This window comes from Ailuropoda melanoleuca, chromosome 5, assembly GCF_002007445.2.
Source record: "Ailuropoda melanoleuca isolate Jingjing chromosome 5, ASM200744v2, whole genome shotgun sequence".
Classification (NCBI taxonomy): Eukaryota; Metazoa; Chordata; class Mammalia; order Carnivora; family Ursidae; genus Ailuropoda; species Ailuropoda melanoleuca.
Window position 1 is genome coordinate 38,393,007 of NC_048222.1, and position 26,139 is coordinate 38,419,145.

Sequence of the window (26,139 nt, forward strand, 5' to 3'; positions counted from 1 at the left end):
TTCAAGAACTAGAACTACAATGGAACACACTTCGAAAAACAGTGCTGCAGAAAAATAGATCCCAAATGTCACAAGAGAAAAGACAACATCTTGTATGATTTCTGAAATTTTTTCTCCCATTCTCTCTTTCCTCTCACATACACACAAACCAGTACACATAGGAATTCCCTGGCCCAGGCTGATTGCATTTTCTTTCCTTTTTATTTTTCTTTTTATTTATTTATTTATTTAGTTAGTTAGTTAGTTAGTTATTTTACCACCACTTAGCTTCCTGCATGTACAGGTAGAGGCAACATTTGATGCCTTCAGCTGGAGTTCTTTGCCTGCAGCAGCAGTCGGCAGTGACTCAGGATTTGGGGTTTCCACAGTCCACGCAGCTCAGGTGTCCTCTGCGCCCCTCAAGATACAGCAAGTGCTAAAACGCGTGCGCTTTCCCAGCCCTGGGTGCTGAGCCGGCATGTGGGCTGTGGGCCGCCTGCCGCCTCCCTGAGTCCCTGTCGTGGGGGGGGACACACACCAGCAGTGTGAGCCCAGGCACCGCCCACCAGGGCCCTGCCCAACTCGGCGTGGGCCACCCACCACCCCACCTCCCAGGTGGCCCTGGCTTGGCCCCTCGGCAGAGTTGGGGGGGTCCCTGACACCCTCCCTGAGGCCCCAGACAGCCCCACACCTACCACACCCTTCTCCAACTCTGTAACTCAACTGTCACTGGGGAACATTTCAAAACCTCTTGAAACCATTTCTATTTTCCACCTCGTCCCCTCTCTGGTGAGAACAGCGGCCATAAGTTCGCTCCTTGTTGCATCAAGAAGGATTTCCTCCTTCAGGGTTCAGGGAGCGCCTCGGGTGGTTATTACAGGGCCCCGGGTGGGAGGCCTGCCTCCAACTGCCACCCCCGCCCCTCCAGGAGAGCCTGACGGTGGCGCCACGAATTCAGCAAGAACAGGAGCGATTGGCCCCTTTAGCCTCTTGGCCTTTCCAAACCGAAGAAGCAAATGTTTAATGTAGTATTGACTGGAGGCTTTTCTTCTTTGTTTGCTCTTGTTTACAAAACATGCTTGTTACCCCACCAAGTCAGAAAATGAGACATACAAAGAGATTAATAAAAATAACCCACAGTCCCGCCACCCAAAGATAATACTGTAAACATTTGGGGATATATCCTCTGGATATTTGGTCCTTCTTTTTTTCCTAACCCTATGATCACACCTGTATAAATGAGGACTCATTCTCCTTCTGGTGACTGGCAATCTGACTCCAATGGGGCTTAAAAATAAAAGAGAATGTACTGGTTCTCATTGCTAGGAGATCTGAAAGTCGGGCCAGCTTCAGGCAAAGCTGGATCAGGAGCTCCTTGCTGTCCCGAGGACAGAGCCTCTCTCCGGGACTCAGCGTCAAGCTCAGGTTCCAGGATGTCATTGAGGCGTCACAAGCCTTCAGACTCAAGTCTAGAGGGGAAGACTGAGCTTCCTTTCTAGGAGTTTCCACAGAAGTCCTGAACCTCATTCTGATTGTACCAACGTCCAGTCACATGCCCACCCATTAACCAATCACAGTGGCCAGGGAATGCGAAGTGCTGATTGGCTAAGGTCAAGGTCATGAGCTCCACTTCCAGAGACCTGCCCAGGCCACCTGGACTAAGGGATGTCTGGTGCGCAAGTGAAAACTCTGGAGCTGTTGTTGGAAGATGACCAGGGCAGGGCAGGGATTAAACAGTAAGAGTGCATTAAACATCAGACATGAGATGTCTAGGGCAAAATAGTGAATGGCTCACCAATTGGCCTTTAAACCTTCTCACTAAGTATGGCTTGGAATTTAGACAAAGGGAGAGTTCCCAGCAGTATCACCTGCCCCACCCAGGATGCCCTTCATCAAGCAGAAGCCCACTGGGAAAAGGTGAGAAGACTCTTCTCTCCTCTTCTCTCATCTGTCCTGTCTCAGTGGCCCAGGATTGGACCCACTAGAAAGAGGGTCAGCCATTCCTCTCCATCTCTGATGAGCTATCTTTGAGGCAGTCTTCTTACCCCTCCCCACCACAGTACCCCATGTCACTGTCTGCTTACGAACCAGGCCAGAAACAGCAAATTGCAGAAATGGGAAGCACGTTCTGGAAAGTGTCCTGCTCGTCAGACAGCTGGAGCCAGGGCCAGAGCCTGCTGGGGAAACACCTCCTTCCCCAACAGCCACTGAGAGTGCCAGAGGCCCCGGGCGGGGGGTTATGGAACCCCAGTGAATCACAGCGCAGACCAACCAGGAATGAGGGACTGAGATGGGCGCCTTCCCCCACTGGAGATTCCAGAAGCACATCTGTCCACCTTCCCAGTGAGCTCAGTAGAAGGGGAGGCATGACCTGCTTAAAAGAGATGCAGAAAATCTTAGGGAGAAGATACGGATTTTGCTTCAAGATGAAATCCCAGGCGGTATTAAAAGGAGGTGAGAAATGGGAAGTTTCACCAAGTAGCTAAAAACCTAATAGCTGAATTAAAACCCCTTTGGAAGGAGGTAATAAAAAACACGATTAATGACCCAGAAAAACAAATGAGCAAAGCAGAGAAAGAACGTGGCCAGCTCTCTTGGGTTGCAAAGGGGACAGAGAGGCGGCAGTCATGAGAAATAAGACGGCAGGGGAGGGGAGGACACGGAGGAGAGGGAGATACAAGCGTTAGAAGTGGTTCTGGGGCAGAGCCAGCAGACGGACCCATGCTCGGCAAGTCTAATCCGGAAGAAAGAGAGGGGAAGGCGGGGCTCTCACCGTTGGCACGGTGTCTGCAGTAAGCAAGGAGAGCTGGGAATCCCGTGAACGGTCCTGTTCTCGGTCTGGCGTCGCCTTCTACAGGCTCAGCTTTCAGCGTCGCCGTGGGTTTTGTCTTGATCCACGACCTCACGGAGCTGCGGTGAGCTGTCGGGATTGGGGGTGCTCGTGCTTGGTGCTAACAAGATGCCAGCAGCTGGGGCGAGGCCGGGCCACTGCGAGGACACTGGGCAGGTGGCAGGGCCAGACAGGAGGTGAGCAGGCAGCAAAGACAGCTGTGCTCCTCATTTTGCCAAGGGTGCGGATAGCACCATCAGACCATGAAGAGAAACAGCCCATGAAGAAAGGGTTTTGTGCAACAGAATAACACATTTAGGGCAACGCTGGACAATAAAGACACACCAGCCCAGAACCCCCTGGCAGTTCCAACAAGGCTGCAGTCGGCAAGTGACAGAATCACAGAGTTTGGGAGGAGGGCAGAGCGGCTGACACAGGAAGGGCCATCTGGCCTGTTGGCAGCAGCCCATCGCTCCCAGGCCGGCTTCGAAGTCACCCAGAGCTCAGCCCCCGGGCAGCCCCTCCAAGGAAGCTCGCAGAGTCAGGACTCGGCTCCACCTTCTCGAAACGCCCACCACGCACCTGCTGGAGAATGAGAAAGGGCACTGATTTGGGAATCAGAAATCTTTAGTTCTGACGTTGGTGTGCCCCGTGACTGTCCCTTCACATCTAGGGCCATGTTCTCTGCAGAGAAGACACCCTCAGGCCTGGTTCTGTCCCCCTCACAGGGCACTGGGACATTCTACTGAGACGTTCATTGGGAATATGCTCTGAGAAAAACAATGTGACCCAGTAATGCAGGTTCAGAGGATTCTAAGGACATTGAGAGGGAAAAGAGAGAAACAAAGGGAGAATATTCTAGAATGGGGTGGGGGGCAGTAATGCCCGAAAGCCGGCATTCCACTTACAAGAAAAGAATAAGCCTCTGCAGCTTCTTAAACAGAAGGAAGGATTCCAGAAGCGTATTGGAGTCCTGACTCTCACACGAGCTGCGGGGACCCCCTCCCCCGCCCCGCTCCATCTTTCTGTCTCTACTCTGTGTGAGATGTGTCATCAGCTTTGAAAGGACTGCGTAGGAAGCTCAGAAGGAAAATCCCCAAGTTACGTATATGTGAAGTGAAGGGGAAAAAGGACAATTTCCCAGTAGGCTGGAGAGGGTGGCCTGTTGACAGAGGTCAGAGTGAAAACGGGCTAGATCTCCTTCGGCCGTACATCTGCTAACCCAGTCTGTTCTCTGATTTATTTTTTTCAGTCCCGAGGAATATTTTCTATAGGCCAGAAGCAGCCCTTCAAAGTACCATGACTAGAACCAGACATCACAGAGAAGGAGCCCGGAGCTGGTGGCGGGAGATTTGGTATCAAATGCCACTCGCTGAGCTGGCCCCTGGCCTCAGTTTCCCCTTCTGCCGAGTAAGAGGGTGGATAAGAAGATTCTCATCTCCCCATCACCATTCTTTAACAAACAGAGCTTTAGCGGAACAAATCTGGGGGAAAATCTCTTTTGGGAAAAAAAGTGTTTTGCTCATTTTCTTTTTAAGTATGCTGCACACATAGTTAGATTTTCTACGTGCACCCGTGTGGTCACATGCACGGACGCTCATCCTCGCTTTGCCCTTTCCTTTTGGTTGGCTCCTCTCCTGCCCCAGAAAGACCGTTAAGCACCTTTGTAGCTCTGGTGGTCCACGCTTCTGAGGCCCAGGGAAAGGTGAAAGGAAGGCAAAGAGCACCAAGGGCCGGTTATGCCTGGTGCTAAGACAGGGAGCCAGGCTCCACAGAGCTGGTCCCTTCTCCCTCCAGGAGCGTAAGGCGATTGCCATTCCTTTACCTCTCCAGGCTTCTTCCCCTGCATTTGCCAGGTCTGGAAGCCAGGCCGTACCTAAGTTTGGTCTCCAAATTCCCAATCTTTCATGGAACCTAGGCATCAGAAAAACCACCAGAATCATTTGGTCCAGCCTCTCTATCAAGGCAGCTGATTGTCCATTCTCCCTATAAAACTCTCCATGGAAAGCTGTCCTACCCATCTTCCTGCAGGGAGTGGAGGCCGCTGCACTTCCGGGTTTTTCAGGCCAATCGGCTCATTGCCTTCCATTTTAGAAACCTCTGGAAGCCAGGAGGCCCATATCCTGGCTCAACCCTTTGCCATCAGTTCAGCCAAGAAGTACTCCTTCCAGGCAAGAGAAAGCAAAAGCAAACACAGAAAGGTCAGTCTAAATGAGCAAGCAATTCACGAAAGACACAGAAGCAGCTAAGACACACTCCGAAATCTTTTCAATCTCAGTAAAAATAAAATAAGTAAAAATAATAAAATAATAATCAATAAATAAAAATGCAAAATCGAACAACAGTGATATGCCTTTGGCAGAGATGAAAAAGGAGGAAGTACTATTCTGTGGGGAAAGGCTGTAGGGAGGTGGGCCTCTGTCTACACCAACACACCGTCTGTGCGGGACCGGCACGGAACACCACCTCTCTGGAGAGCCATGTGGTGGCAAGCTGCACGACTCCTCCCAGTTCTGGCCTCTGAACTCGGCCATTCCACGTCTGGGAGTCCATCTCAATGCAACGATGAAGATGGGACACAAATATTTGAACTCAGGAATACTCAACAGACATTAGAAAGAACACCCTTGCCCAACAAAAGGGGATTGGCTCCATTCAATGTGGTACATCTATACAATAGAATTCTTTCAGAATTAATGTCATAAAAATGGACACATTACCATAAAAAAAAATGTTCTCGATCTATTGCTAGGTGGAAAAACAGCTCAGTATATGCAACAGTCCATACAATAGGACGACATTTCATTTCTGTTAAAAGGCATGTCATGTCGCATGATGGATCCGAGATACACGGACTTTTGGAGGACTTTTAAGTATTTCAGCTACATTTTCTGATTTCCCATATAAACAGGTATTACTTACACATCACAAAAAGGAAACACAGCCCTTTTGCTTCGTCCCAAGCAGAGAGGTGATCTGGAGAACGGGTCAAGCCTTAGATCTTCCCCACAAAACCCTCCGCTGCCAGCGGAGGGAGGGAGAGGCAGTGGGGGAGAAGGGGTGCGTGTCTAGGCATTCAACAACACCTTTCTCTTTTCCCTCTGTCAAAAAATGTGCCCCCAGGGGCGCCTGGGTGGCACAGCGGTTAAGCGTCTGCCTTCGGCTCAGGGCGTGATCCCGGCGTTATGGGATCGAGCCCCACATCNCCTTCACGTCCCAGGAACGGGGCTGACTGGATCTGAACTTGGCAATGGTACTTCCCAGCAGTGTGGCCCTGAGCTGTCAGCAAATGCCTTTTTATGCCTCCGTTCCTCATTATTATGAGGATTAAGAGTAACAGAAAGAGAAGGAGAAGAAGAAGAAAAAAAGAAAAAGAAGGAAGGAAGGGAAGAAGGAAAGGAGGGAGGGAGGAAAGAACAAGAGGTGAAAAACTTTTACATGTAATGTGGTATCTTGGATTTTATCCTGAAACAGGGGGGGAAAAAATCCCAACATTGCTGGAAAAACTGGAGAAATCCAAATAAAGTCTGTAGTTTAGCTGATAATAATACACTAGGTGTTAATTTCTTGGTTGTGCTAAATGTATCTTGGTTATAGATGATGAGAAATTGAATAAGGGGCTAGGAAACTCTGTACTCTCTTCGCAAATTTCCATAAATCTAAACTCACTCCAAGATTAAAAAAAAAAAAAGTACTAAAAAAAGCAAAGTGCATAGAATGAGGCCTGACACAAAGTAAACGTGCAATGAATAGTGACTATCATTTCACTATTCCGTTCTATTTTTCACCGAGAGCTTCCAGGGATTGATTATTTCGGAGGGGGCATCCAGCAATTTTTCACATCTCCCAGAACTTTCTCTGGTGCTGGGCACCTGGAAGCTCTCCATGGCAACTCACAGCAACTCACCGTTTGGCCTTTTCATCCACTCCTACCCCTTGCCTCTGCTTTTCATTACCAAGACCTTGACTTGATGTTATTTTATTTCCAGATTTATTGTATCTAAGCTATATATCGTAAGTCGGTTTAAAATTCTTTGGAAGTAGTCAGGATATCAGTTAAGTAAGAAAAACATTCCTACGTGAATTACTCGATTTTTCACCGCACTGCACCCACAAGCACGCAAGAGCTCTGTCTGTGTGTCCCAGCTCTGCTCCTATGGACCGTGGGACAACGGGCAAGCCCCACATGGGTAAACTGGGGGCTGCAAGCAGCCTCTCCTTCCCGGGGAGCCCTGAGGATCTGTTAAGTGGATGCTTGTGAAAGCCCTCAGCAGAACTCCATCTCCCTGACCGCTGTCTCCCTGTGCAGCCAAGACTGGGAGACAGTGTTCACCGATGGGAAAATCCAGGCCTGGGACCAGAACCTGCCCAGCAGGACTCACGTCTCCTGACCAACCACTTCTCACAGTTACATGTGGACCCACAGCACCATGGAGGACGGGCTGGTCCAGTTGCTGGCAGGGCTTCCGCCATTCCCGCAGGAAGTGGGCCTGAGGTCAGCCACCAGGGCCTCCCACCCCCCTCCAGGTCTCCTGCCCAGGCCTGGCCAGCCCCCCTGCACCGCCACATGGCTACCCAGACCCTTGGAGAAAGTGTCTCCTCTCACCTCAGATTCCCTAGCAGATGGATGCAGCCATCAGTATAATCTTGGGTGGGATATGATGTGGTATGAATGGTTCTCTCTCTGGTTTCAGGGGTTGAGCGAGCAAAGCGGCAAAGCACTTGCAAGACACCCCTCAGGCAATTACCACCTCGAAAACCCAGGTGCTTAGGCCCCTGTCAGAGGAGAGAGGGAGGCCCAGACACATCCCTCACTCATGCCTGGCCTAGGCTCACGCTTAGTCCCCCACTTGGGGGTGAAAGGGGGAGAAAGAGGGGTGCTTAGGGAGGAGGGAACTAAAGGTGAGGCCTTCATCCATTCAAGCTGGTGAGCTCTCTGCTTCCCAAACCCAGGTGAACGAGAACAGGTAAGGGAGGGGGCGACCTTGCCAGGTTCATTCCTTAGCTCGGCAGATCCCACCTGCTCAACTCTTCACCCCTCATTTCTCTTCAGATCAGTCCTCTAGCATTTCAAATTCAGGTTCAGGGGCTGACATGGGAGAACTAGGCCTTCAAGAAGCAGCAAGTGGGGTGGGGTAAGGGGAAACTAGAACACAAACCTTACGTGGATATTCCAGAGGTGTGGGGCAAACAGAAGGATGAATATTTATTGAGCACTTACTATGTGCCAAGAACCACATTATCTCATTTAATTCACATAAAGATCCTGTGAGGTCCCATGTTTATGCGTGGGGAAAATGAGATGCACAGAGGTTATGTAACTGATCTGAGGTCACGTCGCTGGAGAGTGGTGCTTGCAGGGTCTTGAACCCGGTCGGGCTGGCTCCAGCGCTCACCCGTGCCCTTGCTCATGGTGTTTAGAAGCAGCTCACAGGAGTTCAAAGTGGTCCTGTTGGGGCTGCCTGCGGCAGGAATTCCAGATGGATCGAAAGCAGCTGCCCCAGTCAGCTGTGAGTTCATTTCACTAGGGAGGGGGGAGGCTGAGAGGTAGGGGACAGGAGCCACCTCTGGTCCCTTTGAGGCTGGAGCACTTAGGCCTGTGGGTCCTCAGTCCCAGGCATCGGGACGGAGACAAGCTGGAGAGGGAACCGTCGAGGCCAGGTCCAGGAGTCAAGAAAGAATAGGTCAGGTGAGGATTAGGGGCTGCCTGGTGCGGGTGGTCACCGAGCACCAAGCCAGCCGTCATGGCAACAGCACCGAGCACCCACCCCGGGACGGACCCATCACTGACGTCATTCCTGCCTCGGCCAGGAAGCATCTGACGCCTTCCTTGACGGGCCGGGAGCCAGCCTCGGGCTGGGGCCCGCCCACAGCTGCCTGGTCCAAGAAAGTGAGCCACTGCAAAACGTTGTCGAAGACAAGCAGCCACATGCATTAGGCACCTACTGTGTGCCAGGCCCTGCACTAGACATTCTGCATCTGGCAGCGCTTTCCATTTTTCTCTTCCCAACTTCTCCGTGAGGTCTAGAGAACTCTCTCTATCTTATAGAGGCCGCGAGAGCCAGAGGGGGTCAGTGGCTTGCCTGGAGCCCCACAGCTTCTACGCGGCAAACCGGATTCAGACTGCTGAGCCCCAGCCCTCACCCTCTCACCGTCAGCCTCTTTGGGCTGGAGGTGGCACACCCTCCCTGGGACACCACTTTGGTCACACTCCTGCTCACGTGCAGAAGTCAGCCTGCTCAGCTCAGGGACCGCGTCGACAACAATGGGCCTACAGGCCCCACGCTCTCACCACCCTGGCGTGAGGGAGGCCGGACGGGCACGTTCCCCTGTCTCACAGGTAAAGAACCTTAAGCTCAGGGAAATCAAAGAGTCAGCCGCCAACACCCACCTGACCCAGGCCACAGCAGGACAGACCCAGGCCTCTATCTCCAGTGTCCTTCCATGAAAGTTGACAACAGTCATCTCTTCTCCAAGAGTTTGGCTTCTGTTCTCTGGCCTTTTTCTCTCTAGAAGACAGAGAGAACAGGTCAATGTGTTGTTCGTTTCAATTGTTTATTGGACAAATGGAGAAACCGAGGCCCAGATAATTAAGTGATAGCCGGTTCAGGAAGAGCCAGCGTGCTTTCTCTCTCTCTGTCAAATAAATAAATAAAATCTTAAAAAAAAAAAAAAAAGAAAAAGAAAGAGCCAGCATGAACACAGAAGCCTCACAACCCCAGAGCGGCCTCCTCCTGCTAACTGCCATGACCCAGCACTCTGCCCTCTCCGCAGGGCTCTGTCTAGAAGTCTCTGTTGGCGCGGAGTAGCAGGAATTTGGCTGTGTGTCCACTCTACTCAATGCTTGGTTTGTACACCCTCAGCTTTATCCCAGAGCCTCAGGCTTCTGGAAAGGGTGGGGTTGGGGGAATTCCAGGACCCTGACCTGGAAGGAATTCCAGGAGGCTGGGCTGTCTCTTCCACTCCACCAGCCACTGGAGAAGCTCCACGTGAGCCCAAGACTCGCCCGGATCCCACCGCGAGGATCCCCCCAGCCACCCCTCCATCCCTTCACCTCCCTGTCCCCCTCGCCCCCACGAAGCCTGCGCGGGCGGGGCAGCCGGATTCCTCAACGTGGAAGTCATAGCCCATTTCTCCCTGCTAAATGGCATTTTCATAGGGTCACGGAATGTGAGAACTTGAAAGGATCTTATTGACGGTTAGGACCAACTCCCTCTTTTAATAGATGAGGAAGATGAAGGTGGGGAGAGCGGGGCGGCTCACCCCCAGGGGCGGCCAGCGAGTCAGCACAGGGTCTGGGCTAGAAGCCGGGCCCTCTCTCCTGGGCCCTGCTGCTCTGCCCGAGCTCCCTTCCCACTCCCCACTGCGAAGCCCTAGGGCCCTCATGGCAAGGAACCGCAGGAAGCCTGTGGTCAGGTCAGGGCAAGAGCTGGGGACAAATCTGAATGCCGGGGCGGGGGGAGGGAAGGGCAGAAGGTCACGTCAGAGGAAGAGCCGGGCCAGGATCCGAAGGGTGATTGCCACACAGATTATCCTTGTCCTACAGGCCCAGGATTTCTGGACGTTCTGACTTTTTAAAAGAACATCTATAAAATACAATTTTTAACTTATTTTTTTAAATTTTTATTTATTTATTTTTAAAGGTTTTATTTATTTATTTATTTGACAGAGAGAGGGACAGCCAGTGAGAGAGGGAACACAAGCAGAAGGAGTGGGAGAGGAAGAAGCAGGCTCCCAGCAGAGCAGGGAGCCCGATGCGGGGCTCGATCCCAGGACCCTGGGATCACGCCCTGAGCCGAAGGCAGACGCTTAACGACTCAGACAGCCAGGCGCCCCAAAATACAATTTTTTAATGTAAAATATTCCAACTTGTAAATATAGAAACAATTCAAGTTTAAAAATAAAACCCCCCAGACTACCTTGTGAGTGGCTGTAGAAACCAACTCCGTCCCCTTTCCATGGACGAGGAATCCGAGACCCAGAGTAGTGGCCCGTCAGCAACCACACAGAGACCACCGTCCACGCTGCTGGGCCATTTGTGGGGAGTCCCCCATCCGGGCCACCCGTCCTGCCACACCAATCACAAGGGAGCGTTTTCTGAGAACACACTGCACCTACCTGGACCCCGGCCCCGATTCCTCGGGCTTTCTGTGAGTGGCCCTGAAGGCCCTAACCCTTGGCCTTCTGTTAGGTTCCCCCCCATGGTCCACATTCCTCAAATCTCTTTGAGTGTTTTTCCCTTGACATGTCCCTTTAAGAGTCCAAAGTGGGCCAGAACGTTCTGAGACCCTGCCGGAGGCTGGGAAAGGCTGCAGACTCCCTTCCCTCTGCCAAGCCCTTCCCACATACCATTCCCCTTGCCTCTGGACATTCTGCGCTTCGCCGTCCAGCTCAAAACAGCACAGCTGATGCTCCAGAAAAATCTCATAAAGCCGAATTAGGAGTATGTCAGCAAAAGGGGAAAATGAGATCATGGCCGCCCTGCCACCTTCCCTGGCTGGCTGGGCCCTCCAGCAGGCCGTCTGCCGCCACGCCCTCCCTGACCCCTCCTGCATGTCCAGTCCTGCGCCCGAGACAGTGGCCCGGGGCAGTGAGGTGAGGAGGTGACATTCAGGCTGGTAAAAACCACGGGAGAAAGTCAAGTGCTGAGATGAGCACTGAAGAGAGTAAGGTTTGCTGAGCTGCAAGATGGGGTGGCCAAAGTAAACACGAGAAAATGGGTCCGGAGCTTTTGCGAAGAAGAGATAGAATGAGTTTGGACAGAGGGCAGGGGAGAGGACATTCAGGTGGGGCACGTTGGGGCACAGCGCTCGCTCAGGGGCCCCAGCCACCCCAGCTCGTGGGCGAGGCCCCTGACCGATCCGCTCTGCGTCCTCATCCACAGAAGGGGCCTGGGGCCAGATGGGCCCCATGTTTTCTGGCTCCTCGGACAGGAAATCTGTGCTCTTTTCTCCCAGCACCCAGCTTATGCCAAACATATGCACCTCTCGAATGAATGAGTGAGTGATAGCAGACAAACACCAACCCAAGGAGAAAATGATGGGAACTGATACCCAATTAAGATAATTCCGTATTTTAAGTTTTTCAAGCATTTCCCCAGCAGCATTTGCGTTGTCCCCAAACAGCCCTGGAGGCAGAGAATACAGGGTTCATTAAGCCCGTCTGCCGACTAAGGAAAGGTGTGCACACTGGTACCCGAAAAGGTGTTCTGTGATGTGAGATTTAAACAAAACGATTAATAGAAAAGTAAGCTTTCATTCGACCCGAGGATTCTCCGAGTTGCATAGTGACCCACCGGATTTCTTGAAGTGGCAAAGCCCTGCTGGTCCCTCGCCTCCAGCCTGATTTAAAATAGGGGACAATTGGAAAACCTTTTATTGATCAGAAACAGGCCTATTTATAACGCAAAGCTCAGGTGTGGTGTTCGGTGAACTCACTCCCGTGCTCACCAACGTCCCGTTACGCTCTCTGGGGCCTCAGGATGAGACACCTGATGAGCCCTGCCTGGTAGGCAAGGCGCTGTGCCTCCAGCCTCTCCAACAAGGGTTCTCCCCCAGCCGCCTCGTGTGAGCACCCACAGACTCAGGACGCCTCCCCACCCTCCCAGGCCAAGTTTGTGCCCGTCTCCTGCTGCCCGGGACTGGCTCTCCCCATGGCAAAGAAAGCGGGTTCCCCTCAAGGATGCGTTCTCCCCATGGCCTTTAGTAATAGAACTAAAGGTTCTACTCCCCAGGCCCCCTTTGCTGGAGGTGCTGTGGCCTTGAGCCCATGTTCTACCAGCAGTGAGAGATGAGGGGCTGCAGTGTATGCAAGGTCTGGATCGTGCCCGGCCTTAATGGGCGTGGCATTTCCTTAACCTCCACTTAAGCTGGCAGGTGCCAGAGCATCTTGGACCATCTGATAAAAGTTACTGATGGATAATAGTAGGGCAACAAAATGGATGGATCCTGGGTCTCCAAAACCATGAAACTTGCATATTAGCCCTGAACTCCTTAAGCCATTACTACTGTTCCATGAGGGGGGAATGAATTTCCCTTGGGTTTCAGCCATCATTATTTTGGCCTTAATTACGGCAGCTGAACCCCTGCCCTCTGCATGGCTACTTCCAGCCATTCTGCAAAACTCACCCAAAGGCCACCACCCCAGGAAGTATGCCCTGATTATGCCAATGGTCTCTGGACCCACATTCTACAGCGCCCACCCCAGAAGGTATTATCAAGACCCAATTTTGATGCACCCAGTTCTATTTTTTTTAATGTCCTTCACTCCAGTGTAGAGCAAGGCAACATCAGGAAGGCAGGGAAAGACAATTTATATGACCTTTCCTTGTCATGGTTGGTTTGGTGTCTCCTCCGTGGGCATCGTGCCTTCCAGACAGACAGTATGCCTCTGCAGGGCAGGGCCAGGTCACAGACCTCTGTCGCCACCATTCGTGGCATAGAACACATAACTGAGACTCGGGGGCTCAACTTGCACATTACCAGAAGGAACGGATGGGGAAGGAGGGCTGGCCAGGGCTGGTGGGGTGTGGCAGGGGACCGTCCCGGCGCCGCGCCTTTAAATACAACCTGATGTCAGAGAACTCTGTGACATGTAACCCAAGAAAAGGCGTGCTATAATCGGATTCTTCCGATGTGGAAAAATAAGGCAGGCTGACTCCTGCTGCCATGGAGAGGCGACAACTGTTTGACCTCGGGTGTGAGGAAGACTGACTGATTCTGTTCTGTCACAGGGAGAAACGCACACCTGTTCCAGCTGGAACCCAGTCAGCCCTGGCCAGTCACCCTCAGAGAGACCAGCTGGAGTTCTGGAAAAAAATGGATCATGCTAGCTCTTACACAATGAAGCTATCGAGCAGCTGCCCAAAATGGAAAAAACTGCCTCATTGAGGTAATGAGCTCCCAGACACTGGAGGCAATCAAGCCAGACAACCACTGGTGGGGATACTTTAAGGGGATTCCAGCTTTAGGTTGGGGGAGGAGAGGACTCTGGGAGGCTTGAGTTTTTCTGATGCTGTGATTTTTCAGGCTGCAGTATAAGTCCCCTCTCCATTGGTTCCATCTCGACATTTCTCCCTAGGAGCTTACCATGGTGCCCCAGATTCTACCATTAGAACTTCAGTCGTTGGAAGTCTGGCATCACGATCTCCTGGGGATGTCAGTTCAATAAAGGGTTGCCACATAATGTTGTAGGTATTGACTCTTCTTTGTCAATTTGTTCAGCAGACCCTTCTCCCAGATGGCTGGGGGTAGGGGTTCCTGGGGCACTGGTCACCACAGTAAAGGGCTCTGACCGTCCAGAAGGCCGAGTGTGCTGGGGGGGAGGGGTCAGGAGAGCTAAGGGTACACGAGACTCTGAGAAAGTAGGTAAAGGTGCATGAAGGCACCATCCACACTGCGTTTGGCCAATCCACAGCTCAGCCCAGGGCCACCCTGCCTGGTCCCAAAGCCCAGCATCTGCATAGCACCTTCCCCTTCCCAAAGGGAGCACTGGACTAGGAGTCTGGAGACCTGGCCACTGGTCCTGGCTGGGCCACTCCCTGGCAGGGTGCCTTGATTATGTTGCCACACTGCCCTGCAGAGCTCAACTCCCTCCTCCATCAAACAAGAGGAGGCATGCGCTGTCTCCAGGGGGCCCTCCGCAGGACGGGGTGTGGGGTCAGGACCAAGGGTGCTCCCAACCTTTATGAGACTCAACCCTGCCTTTCCCGTTTTACTTGCAGCCTGGAGCAAATTACCTACACTTCCTGAGCCTCAGTCTCCATCTCTGTGAAATGGGAACAGTAAAACTTGCTTTGCAGAATTATTAAGATAATAAAATATAAGATGCCTTGCTTGCAAAGTGACAGGGTGGGAGCTAACAATGGAAATTATTACTCACGTCATTATTAGTTAACGCCCCAGTGAGATATAGTAGGCTTGTCCATAAAGGGCGGGTGGGTCTGGCATTCAGACCCAGTTACCAGACTTGGTCGTCTCCCCCCAAAAGCCAGTAGACCTGCACTCCTGCTGGCTCGGATACCAGCCCTCTTTCTTCTCTCTGGCAGCCCTTTTCAGAAGCAGCCTCGGTTACAATGGGGTCTGTGTCCCAGGGCTGCAGGCGTGGGAGGCCTGGGGCCCTCTCCCAACATCCTGCTGCCTCACTGGGCATATTCCCAAGTAGCCTCTACTGCTTGGGATCTCTGCCCCCTCAGGACTCAGGGGGGCCAGGCTGGGACCAGCCACAGAAGTTGCCACCCCCACCCACGCCCTTCCTCCTCTGCCCCTCTGCCCAGAGGGGGTCAGGCAACTGCAGGCTTGAAAGCCAGCTCAGCCACTCACTGCTGTGTGCCACAGGCTGGTGACTTCAGGTCTCTGAGCATCGGTTTCTTTGTCTGTCAAGTGGGCATCATTAAGTAAATAGGTAGGTCAGCGCCTGGCACACCACGGGTCCTCAGTGGGGGAAGAAAGGTGACCGGCTCCCACTCACGGAGGACTTGTGACGTGCCGGACACAGACTTACCTATTTATCCACCTCGCTCTTCCTCTGTTATGACCATCCCCCCCCCCCTTAGCTACACCAGCATGCATTTTCTAGAAACAAGGACATTTTCTCATGCAACAACAAACTCAGGGAACTTAACAAGGATGTAAGGCCACTCTCTAGAATGCAGTCTATGTTCAAGTTTTTCCAGTGGTCCCCATCATGTCCTGTAGAGCAATGTTTTGCTGGTCCAAAATCCAATCCAGGATCAGGCCTTGCTGCGACTGCCGGGTCTCCTTCGTCTGGAAGAGCACCTGCGCTTTTACAAGTCTTTCGTGACCTTGACATTTGTGAGGGGTGCAGGCCAGTTAATTTGTAGAATGTCCCTCACGTTGGCCTTATCTGATGATGTCTCCTCATAATTAGACCCAGGTCCTGCACTTTGGGCAGAAATATCGCAGAAGAGATGCCAAGTCCTTCCCAGGGTGACTTATCAGGACACGACATTGATCCCCGCCCCCGCCACGGGGACATTTGTGCTCACCGACTTTGGGTGAGGGTGACACTTTCTCCACAACGCAGGTGCCATTTTTCCTATTCTTTGGGGAACGTGATCTCATTTTGAGCCCAGGTTCTGGAATCAAACAGAGCTGGGTTGTACCTGGGTGTCCACATTTACTAGCTACGTGGCCTCGGTCAAATTAATTTCTCTGAACGTGTGAAACAAAGGTTGTACCGCTACCTGTCAGGGCCGTTTGCAGGAGCAGAGGAGACCACGTATGTAAAGCGTTGGGAACAGTTGGAGGCGGTGCCTGGCGGACATCCGTGATACTCCCTGGGCGTCTGCCCAAGGCTTAGGAGGCGACTGATGGAAGGAGCTCCCTGCAAACAGCAGCAGAAGAACCTGGCGCTGTCCTGCTGCCCCGAGCTCAGAGGGGACAGGAACAGGTTTCTGCTGAAGGCGGATAGCCCGGGGAACAGAAATGGACCAGTAAGGTGTGACTCCAGGTTGTGAACCAAGTGTGGACTTTGGGGTCCAGCCAGTCTGGCTTTGTGTCCCATAATCTGTGTGAATTAGCTGTTTGTCCTTGGGCAAGTCCAAAAACCTCTCTGAGTTTCCGTTTCTCCCTCTGTGAAATGAGGATAATACCACATCTCTTATAATGTTGTAAGGATGGTTAGATTAATTATGTAAGGAGCACGGCCCAGTTTCCTCCATATGGTAAGTGCTCAGAAACAAAGTACTAGCACTGACCATCCAGGGTCCCAGTTCTAATGGGACTTCTTTAGAGAAATGCCTTCCCTGACCACCTTCCCCTGAGGAGAGAATCAGGCTTTCCCAAAATGTTCTTGGCATCATATTTATTCTCTCACACTTAGCGGGACCATAAACTGGTATGACCTTCCTGCAGGACCTTTTGCAAAACAGGGATTTTGTTGGTCAGCGTTTGTAGCTGTCAACAACAACAGAAGCCACTCGGCTAGCTTACGCAGAAAGGGATTCATTAATGAGAAGAGATAGCTCCCAGAATCATCTGGAAGGGGAAGTAACACATCCTCGCCCGGGCTTCCAGGGATGTGTCCCAAAAGCACAAAGCGGAACTGGCTGCCATTGGAACTCCTGATTCTGCCTTGACCAGAAAGGAATGGCCACCATAGCTTAGGGTTCCAGAACCATGCCCCTTGTGCCCTGATCTGTGCTGGCAGACATGCTCCGTGCCACCTCCCTGCCCCCGAGGCAACTCAGCGTTGAATCACGCTCAGACAAGTTCATCTCATTAGCAGAGCAAAATCACATCTAGAACGCATACTGTAAAGGAATCTTGGTTTTTAGCTGTCCAATATCTAGACATACTAGAAGGAGGTGAAATATGTTTTGAACTAGGCAATCCACCAAATCAAGAACCATAAAAATGTTCAACTCTTTGACCCAGCAATTGCTCTTCTAGGAATCCATCTGAAGGAAATAGAGATATGAGCAGTATTTTGTATAAAGCGGAAGGAAGGAAGGAAGGAAGGAAGGGAGGAAGGAAGGAGGGAAGGGAGGGGAGGGAGGGAGGGAGGAAGAGGGTGGGAGGGAGGCAGAGGGGAAAAATCCATAAACGGGGTTGGTTAGATAAATTTTGAAACATTCATATGAAAGAAATTTTTGGCCAATAAATATGAGGTTTTTGAATAATTTTAGAATTTGCAATAACAAAGTATTAAGGAGAAAAGACAAAATCCCAAACCATCTATACAGTATGATCCCAGTTTTATAAGAAGGGCACACACACATGCACATTATTGAAGGAAGTACCCGGAGATGGATTGGAATCCCATGGGATGTTCTATTTCCTTGCTTACACTTTTCTAGATCAGCTATATACTCTACCAAGAACGTGTATCACTTCTAATGACTAGTAGAGATTGAAAGATGATACAAACAAAAGGAGGTAGTCCTGACATGCGCACACCCACCCTTGCCTCGTGCAGGGGAGTCTGCCCAGGCCGGGACTAGAGCTGGGTTGGAGGGGGGAGCCAGAAAGAAGTGATCACAGTGGAAGACAGGACAAGGACCAAGTCTGGAGGGTGGGCAGAGGCCATCTCTGATTTATCTGGCATGTAAGTGGATGTCTATAAATATTTGTTCTGTACCATATGAAGAAATTGTCAAAGGGCTTGAAAGCAGCCAGTTCACAGGAAAAGGAATACAGACGACTTTGAAACAGATGAAAAGATATGCAGCCTTAATCATAATCAAAGAAATGCAAAATAAAACACGAGCTATTTTCACTCACCAGATTGGCAAAGATCACAACATTTGCTGAGACACGGGGTGACTAGACTCTGGGTAGTGGGCTGTGCCCTGCCCTGACGGGGATGTGTAGCGGCAGTCAGAGCGGAAAATGTGTGTGCCCTTTGATACGGCCACTCTGCTTCTAGGAATTTGTTCTCAGCACTGTGCATTGCTCGTATGCAAAAGAGGGGCGTACCAGGGTGTTTACAGCAGCGGTGCTTATCTTAGCAAAGATTGGAAGCCTCTTCCGTAAGCGTCTGATTAACCCATGGGGCACTCATGCGTCGGAATATTTGCTAAAAAGGAGTGGTCTCAAAAAAAAAAATGAAAGAATTTCAAAGATACGTTTATAAGCACTCAAGTCAAGGTGAAGAGTAAAGTATATACGATCCATTTTTATAAGGAAAAGAACATGCGCATATATCATTTAATATTATAGTATGTTTCTGGTGTCCCTGCAGGGAGAGATTGGGGTGATGAGGGTTTGAACTAGAGGAAGTATTCGTTGCTTATACTTTTGTATGTTTGGTAGTTATTTATCATGTTCATGTTTCATGTTCATACCCATTTCAACATGTCACTTAAAAATAAATAAATATTCTTTGAAGTTATCATTGGACCAGGAAGCCAGAGAGAGGCATTTCGGTGTGATGAGATGAGCCATAGGGAGCTACGAATGGCTCTGGAGTAGGGCAGTGCAACATTCAAGTGGTACTGGGCAGGGAGTACCCAGAAGAATAGAAGGGAACGGAGCTGGGAAGCTGGGAAGCTGGGCCAGCCTGAGGCCTACAAGTCACCAGACAGGTGGGATGCATCCAGGGGACCTGGGGTGGGGAGGGGTGGGCAGAGAAAGGTTATTCCATACGGAGCCTCTTTCAACTCCTGTCCAGATGGAGCCTGCTCTCAGCCCACCCACCGCCTCTATACTCCTCTACCTGGCTTTCACATCTCAGCCCCCACCGCCACCTCCCCCTCACACATGCACTATGCTCCCCTCTTCCCGGTAGCCCCCCAGAGAGAGCCCTGTGAGATAGATTACAAATGGACCTCCTCCCCATCCTAGCTCCCAGTGAGGTTTTGATGAGCGTTGTGTCCCAGGAAGATGGTGACGGGGGGACGGGAGGGTGGTGGGAGAGTGGGGCTGGAGGGAAAGGAAGAAACCTGTCCCACCTCACTACACTTTAATATTAAATCGTTTTAAATTATTTGCCATGGAGTAAAACAGATGTTCCTGGAGATGCCCTAAACAGATCTATTTGTCCCATCGTCCAGGGTTTCTCACCCTCGGCACTATTGACATTTCGGGCTAGATAATTCTTTGTTGTGGGGATTGTGATGTGCATTGTAGGGTACTAACCAGCATCCCTGGCTTCTCCAAGCCAGATGCCAGTAGCACTTCCCCCCTCCAGTTGTGACAAACAAAAATGCCTCCAGACTTTGCCGAATGTCTCCTGGAGGGCAAAATGGCCCTAGTGAGAGCCACTGCTGTGGCTTCATGTGTTCTCTAGTACAGGACCATGCGCCATGGGTGGGGGGAGGGCAAGGGTGCCCCTCTGCTGGTCTTCACCCAAAGTCATAACGGGGAGTTTCTGGCATCGTGGGGAAGGCAGGCAGCTGCTGGCTTGGTGCTTTATAAATCATAGCACAGAGACAACCTCTACTTTTCCTCTGGTCCCCCTGAGACCACTAACCTGGAACCCCAGCCTGAACCATTTGCAAAATTCTGAGACTCTCAACCTCCATATAACTAGATTCTTTTTGGTTCTTGGGTTTTTCACTCAGAACTACCAACAGCTCTGCTTCTTAGAGTCTTTTATTGTTAGGTCTACAAGGGCAATAAAAAGCCTCAAAGGGTTTCCGGGACATCAAATAGCTCCTTTTAAATTAAAAAGAAAGAAAGGGGAAGGGGAGACCTCCAACCTTTGTATTTTGTTACACACTGAATTAGACACATGTGGAATATGTTTTCTTCTGGCTGGGCACTATTTTAAGACATAAGGAGGTTGTCCTTAAAATATTTCCCGGCCTTTTATGGCTGCCTAGTGTTTCAGGGGAATTGGTCTGTGTGTTGCCAACTGTATGGGATATAGCCCAGGATTCTGGGGGAGTCAGTTGACCCACGAGGAGAAGGCCCAAGCAACATGGCCCAGGACATCCCTGAGTATGGGCTTTGTACTGTAGGCTGGAGTGGTCAGGGAGAGCTTTGAAAGAAAGCAAAGCCTAGATATTTTTCTAGTTCTCCGCATTATCTGAGCATGAGATGCACTTTCAGTCCCCTGGCTCTTTGCTAAAGTTGTCCTCTCTGTCTAGAAAGCCATGTCTCCTTTGTGTACTTACTATCCTCCTTACTCATCCAGGAATACATCAAAGTCTCCCCTTTCTCTTTCCCAATGAAATAATTAGACAAGTGAGCAAAAATATGTATAAATCTATGTATGTATGCGTGGTGAAAAAATATATATATTTCATTGCAATGTGGCTTATGGTGATGAAAAAGTAGAAATAAGCTTAAGTGTATAATAGTATTAAGTAATAGGGGATTAGTTAAATAAGAAAAAGTAGAAATAAGCTTAAGTGTATAATAGTATTAAGTAATAGGGGATAGTTAAATAAATTACAATATAGTCATACAATGAAAAATCACTCAGCTGTAAAAAATTGAAGACCTAAATGACTGTTGATTGATTAGATGAAAAGAAGTTAAAAACAGTATATATGATCCTGTTTTAAAAAAAAATATGTTATATTCTGGGAAGAGTTGGAGTCATAAGCACCAGTAATCTGTCTTCCCATTCAGACAACAATCGCAGAATCTGTATAATATAACTATTTTGGAACTTTGGAGGCCCCTGAAGTCTGGAAGTTCCAGGGAAGGCTTGGATGATAATTTGGGTCAATTTCCGCTCTTAACTTAATAGAAGCTACACTTGGCCCACGCCCAGCCCCATGGTAGGCAGCTGTGCACGTGTTCCAGGAGCACCTTGCACACAGCTTGTGGGAGTCAGATTGGGTGATAAGTACCCTGTCCTCAACCAAGCATCCTATAGCCCACAACACTGTCCTTCAAAAATGAGGAAGAAATTAAGACATGCCCAGATAAATGAAAGATCCAAATATTGGGAATCTGTGCTGTGATTGCTAATTGCTGCTTCTGATCACAATGGTGGGCAACCATTGTCATTACATCTCCCCCCATTGTTGCAAGCCCCTTCCCCTCCAAGCGAAGGAACTTCTAGGAGCCCAGCACATTTTTCTCCACCCTTTATTTCTCTTGCTCCCCTTTGGTAAAAACTAAGGACATTTGACTCCCAGACTTTAAAGACTAGGACGTTCAAAAGCAACTACATTTATGGGGGAAAGCAGAAAGTCACTGAGTATACCTAGGGAAAGCCTTGGAAAAGACCTGAGAAAACCTTAAGTTTGTACCTCAGACTTATCGTCAGTAGAGATAGCCTACCAGTCAAAACAAAAACAAACAAACAAAAAATGGTAAATCTGGGGCAGGGGAGAGGGGCAGGGATCTGATTTTCAGAGTTACCACATTATTATATTTAAATGCCCAGTTTTCAACAACAACAAAAATTCACAAAACATACAAAGAAACAGGGAAGTATGGCTCATTGAAAGGGAAAAAAAAATAAGCCAACAGAAACTATCACAGAAAGTCCAGATGGTGGACCTCCCAGACAAAGGCTTTAAAACAACTGTCTTAAAGATGCTCAAAAAACCAAAGTAAGACAGGGAGAAAGTGAAGAAAACTGTATGAACAAAATGGAAATATCAATAAAGAGAAAACCTAAAAAGAAGCCAAAAAAAATTCTAGAGCTAAAAAGTACATTAACTGATATGCACATTTCCCTAGAAGGGTTCAAAGGCATATTTGGGCAGGTAGAAGAATCAATGAATTTAAAGATAGGACAATTGAAATTAGTGAGCCTATGTAACAGGAATTAAAAATACTGAAGAAAATTTAACAGATCCTAAGGTACTTTATCAAGCATACTAACATATGCAGTGTGGGAATCCCAGAAGGAGAAGAGAGAAAAAAGGGGGCAGAAATATTTGAAGAAATAGGGGCACCTGGGTGGCACAGCGGTTAAGCGTCTGCCTTCGGCTCAGGGCGTGATCCCGGCGTTGTGGGATCGAGGCCCCACATCAGGCTCCTCTGCTATGAGCCTGCTTCTTCCTCTCCCACTCCCCCTGCTTGTGTTCCCTCTCTCGCTGGCTGTCTCTGTCTCTGTTGAATAAATAAATAAAATCTTTTTTAAAAAAAAAGAAATATTTGAAGAAAAACAGCCTGAAACTTCCTAAGTTTGATGAAAGACATGAATATAAACATCTAAGAAGCTCAACAAACTCCAAGTAAGATGAACTCAGAGACCCACACAAATATATATAGTAATAAAAGTATTGAAAAACAAAGACAAAGAGAGACTCCTGAAAGCAGTGAGAGAAGTAACAGCTCATACACAAAGGATCCTTAATTAGATTATCAGCATAGTTCTTATCAGAGACTTTGGAGGCCAGAGGCAGTGGGCTGATGATATAGTCAAAGTACTAAAAGGAAAAAAAAAAACAAACCCTGTCAACCAAGAACCCTATACCCAGCAAAACTGTCCTTCAAAAGTGAGGGAGAAATTGAGATCTTCTCATTCTCAGATACACAAAAGTTGAGGGAGTTTGTTACTACTTGATCTGCCCTGCAAGAAATGGTCGAGGGAGTCCAGCAGGCTGAAATGAAAGGGCACTATATAATAATCCTAAACTGTGTGAAGAAATAAAGATCTCAGTCAAGATAAACACATTGACAATTATAAAAGCAGCCATTATTGTAACAACAGTTTGTAATACCACTTTTGGTATTCTACATGATTTAAGAGACTGGAACATTTTGTAAAAATTATTAATCTAAAAGCAAATTCTATTGTAACTTTGGTTCATAACTCCATCTTATGTTTAAAGACTAATGCACTCAAGGAACAACTATCACTTTACGATTTTGGATACACAATGTATAAACGTGTAATTTTGTGATCTCAACAACTGAAAGGAGAAGCAGTGGAGTTATAAAGAAGCAGTTTTGGTATGTTACTGAAGTTAATCTTGTATCAATTCAGATTAGAATATTACAACTTTAGGAAGTTAACGTAATCCCTATGGTAGTCATAAAGAAAATAAGTATAGCATTTACGCAAAGGAAATGAGAAGATAATTAAAACATTTCACTACAAAAAAAGTAAATAAAAAGAAGACAATAATGCAGGAAATGAGGAACAAAAAGCTATGAAGTATATAGAAAACAAAAAACAAAATGACAGAAACCTTCTTATTAATAATACCATGAAATGTAAATGGATTAAATTTGCCAATGAAAATACAGGGATTGACAGAATGAATTTTAAAAAAAAACATGATCTAACAGTATACTGTCTACAAGAGACTTACTTTACGTCCAAAGACACAAACAGTGAAAAGTGAAAGGATGGAAAAATATATTCCATGCAAACAGAAACCAAAAGAGAGTAGGGTGACTATCTTAATAAAAGTTTCAATATATCAAGAAGATACAACAATTAGAAACATTTATGTACCTAGTAACAGGCCATTAATATATATAAAGCAAAAATTGACGATTGAAGAAAAAATAGACAGTTCTACAATAATAATTGGAGACAATACTCCATTCTCAATAATGGTTGGAACAACCAGACATAAGTAAGGAAACAGAGGATGTGAACAACACAATAAACCAATTAGTTCTAACAGACACATACAGAACACTCTATTCAGTGAGAATACATGTTCTCACGTGCACATGAAGCATTTTCCAGGATGGACCATATGTTAGGCCAAAAATTATTTCCTGATATATTTATAAAGATAAATATCCTCACGATGGGATGGAGTTAAAAGTTAATAACAGAAGGAAACTGGAAAATTCACAAACTTGCGGAAATTAAATAATGCACTCTTATACAACCAATGTATCAAAGAAGAAGTCACAAGGAAAATTAGAAAAGATTTAGAGGCAAATGGAATTGGAAACACAATATACCAAAATGTCAGAGACAGAAGGAGCAGCGCTAAGGAAGAAATTTATATCTATAAACACTTATATTAAAAAAAAAACAATGGGCACCTGGGTGGCTCAGTCAGTTAAGTGTCTGCCTTCAGCTCAGGTCATAGTCCCAGGGTCCTGGGATTGAGCCCCACATCAGGGAGCCTGCTTCCCCCTCTCACCATCTTCTGCTTTCTTGCTCTCTCAAATAAATAATTAAAATCTTTTAAAAAATAAAATAAAAGTAAAAAAATAAGAAAGCTATCACATCAACAACCTAATTTACAACTAAAGGAACTAGGAAAAGAACAAAAACCCAAAGCTAGTAGAAGGAAAGAAATAAAAAAAGACCAGAGCAGAGACCAACAAAATCAGGAAGAGAGAAAAAGGAGAGAAAAATCAACAAAAACAAAAGTTGATTCTTCAAAAAGATCAAAAAATTGACAAAAATTTAAATAAACTGAGAAAAAAAGACAGAAGATTCAAATTACTAAAACCAGAAATTAAAGTGGGAACATCATACAGAATTCTATAGAAATAAAAAGGATTCCTGGCCAGTACTCCGAGCAATTATACACAAACAAATCTAGATGAAATAAATTCCCAGAAACAGTTGATCTACCAAGTCTGAATCACAAAGAAATAGAAAAATCTGAATAGACCTATAACTATTAAAGGAATTAAATTAAGGTAAGAGGGAATCTAGATGCCCCTAGACCTGGGCCACGCTGGCTGGTCCCTGGATGCCAGACCACGAAACAGAGGTTTGGACCTCTGCCCATCTGCACCCTGTCAGTGGAAGGGCTCCACCAAGCAGGAGGTACCGTCAACACCTGTCCTCTCCAATCCCAGGATCCCACCCCCCTTCCCCAGCCCAAGTGTTGCTACCCTGCCTGCTCACAGAATCAGCAGCTCCCTCATGGGTGCAAAATGAGGGGAAGCCATACATTTCCCCCTCCCAAACCCTGGAGTTCCCTGTTATGGAGGGACGTTAGTAAAGGTAAGCATGACCCTCTCCAGGTGCATCTTTCCAAAGGCACATTCCCACGGGGAGGGAAAGCATGTTGATGCCCATGGATCACAGTGTAAATAACCAGAGCTGTTGGTTCTGCTCCCTGTTCCGTCTGCAGGATCTTGAGCAGGTGGGAGCCCTGGCACGTCAAGCCAGCTGGCAGAAGGAGCATGGCTGGAGAAGGACAAGGTGCACCAGCTCTGCCCAGGACCTCACCTCCTGGGGAATTACAGAATCTTAGACGAATAGCTTGGAAGGGCTCTTGCATCCAACTCCATCATTGGACAGAAAGGAAAATGAGGCTCATAGAGACAAAAGGAGATGGCACGACTCTTGGTGGCAGGATTGGGACTAGAACAACATGTATTGCTCCCAGTATAGGGTTTTGCTCTTTTCTTGAGAATTCTAGAATTCTGAGGTCAGAGAGGGTAAGGAATTTATTCAGTCACTGAGATAGTAATTTGAGATTATGGGATTTGAAACCAGGTCTGCGAGACTCAGAAAACCACAGCTGTTCCATTAACTCGTCATGGGCTCTGTGTGTGTGTGTGTGTGTGTGTGTGTGTGTGTGTGTATAGGGAGACAGAGACATGGTGATGGGGGTGGTACTGAAGAGCTGATTGTCCACTTCTCAGCCTCATCTTTTAGCTTAGCCCCACTTTCACTGACCATCCTCCCAGACCAGGGAGGACCTTCCCTGGTCCTCCTTCCCTGTACTTACCTTCACAGTGCTTCCCGCGGTGATTCAGTTCCCCATGGCATTATCTGTTCAATACTTCTCTCCCTCAATACACGATGGCCTCATGCTGTAGGATTGTGTCTGTCTTGGTCACCACCATGTCCTCCTGGACCCAGCACAGGACCTGCACAGTCTGCGCTCACAGTATTTGTTGAACAACTAGATGAATGGATGGATGGATGGATGGATGGATGGATGGATGGATGGATGGATGGTTGAATGGACGGACAGACGGACAGATGGATGGATGGATGGATGGATGGTTGGATGGATGGATGGA

General features: G+C 48.4%; 1 long non-coding RNA gene across 3 annotated transcripts; it reads right to left on the reverse strand.

The window, feature by feature from the left end:
• LOC117802338 lies at positions 1–26,139 on the reverse strand. Of its 3 annotated transcripts, none has more exons than XR_004625532.1 (4): positions 25,842–26,139; positions 9,201–9,318; positions 2,753–3,391; positions 1–2,350 (listed from the first exon to the last, which is right to left on the reverse strand). It is a non-coding gene; the product is annotated as an uncharacterized LOC117802338 (long non-coding RNA). The 3 variants fall into 3 exon arrangements; XR_004625530.1 differs by lacking the exon at positions 25,842–26,139 and adding an exon at positions 10,729–10,933; XR_004625531.1 differs by lacking the exons at positions 1–2,350; positions 2,753–3,391; positions 25,842–26,139 and adding exons at positions 8,054–8,445; positions 10,729–10,933.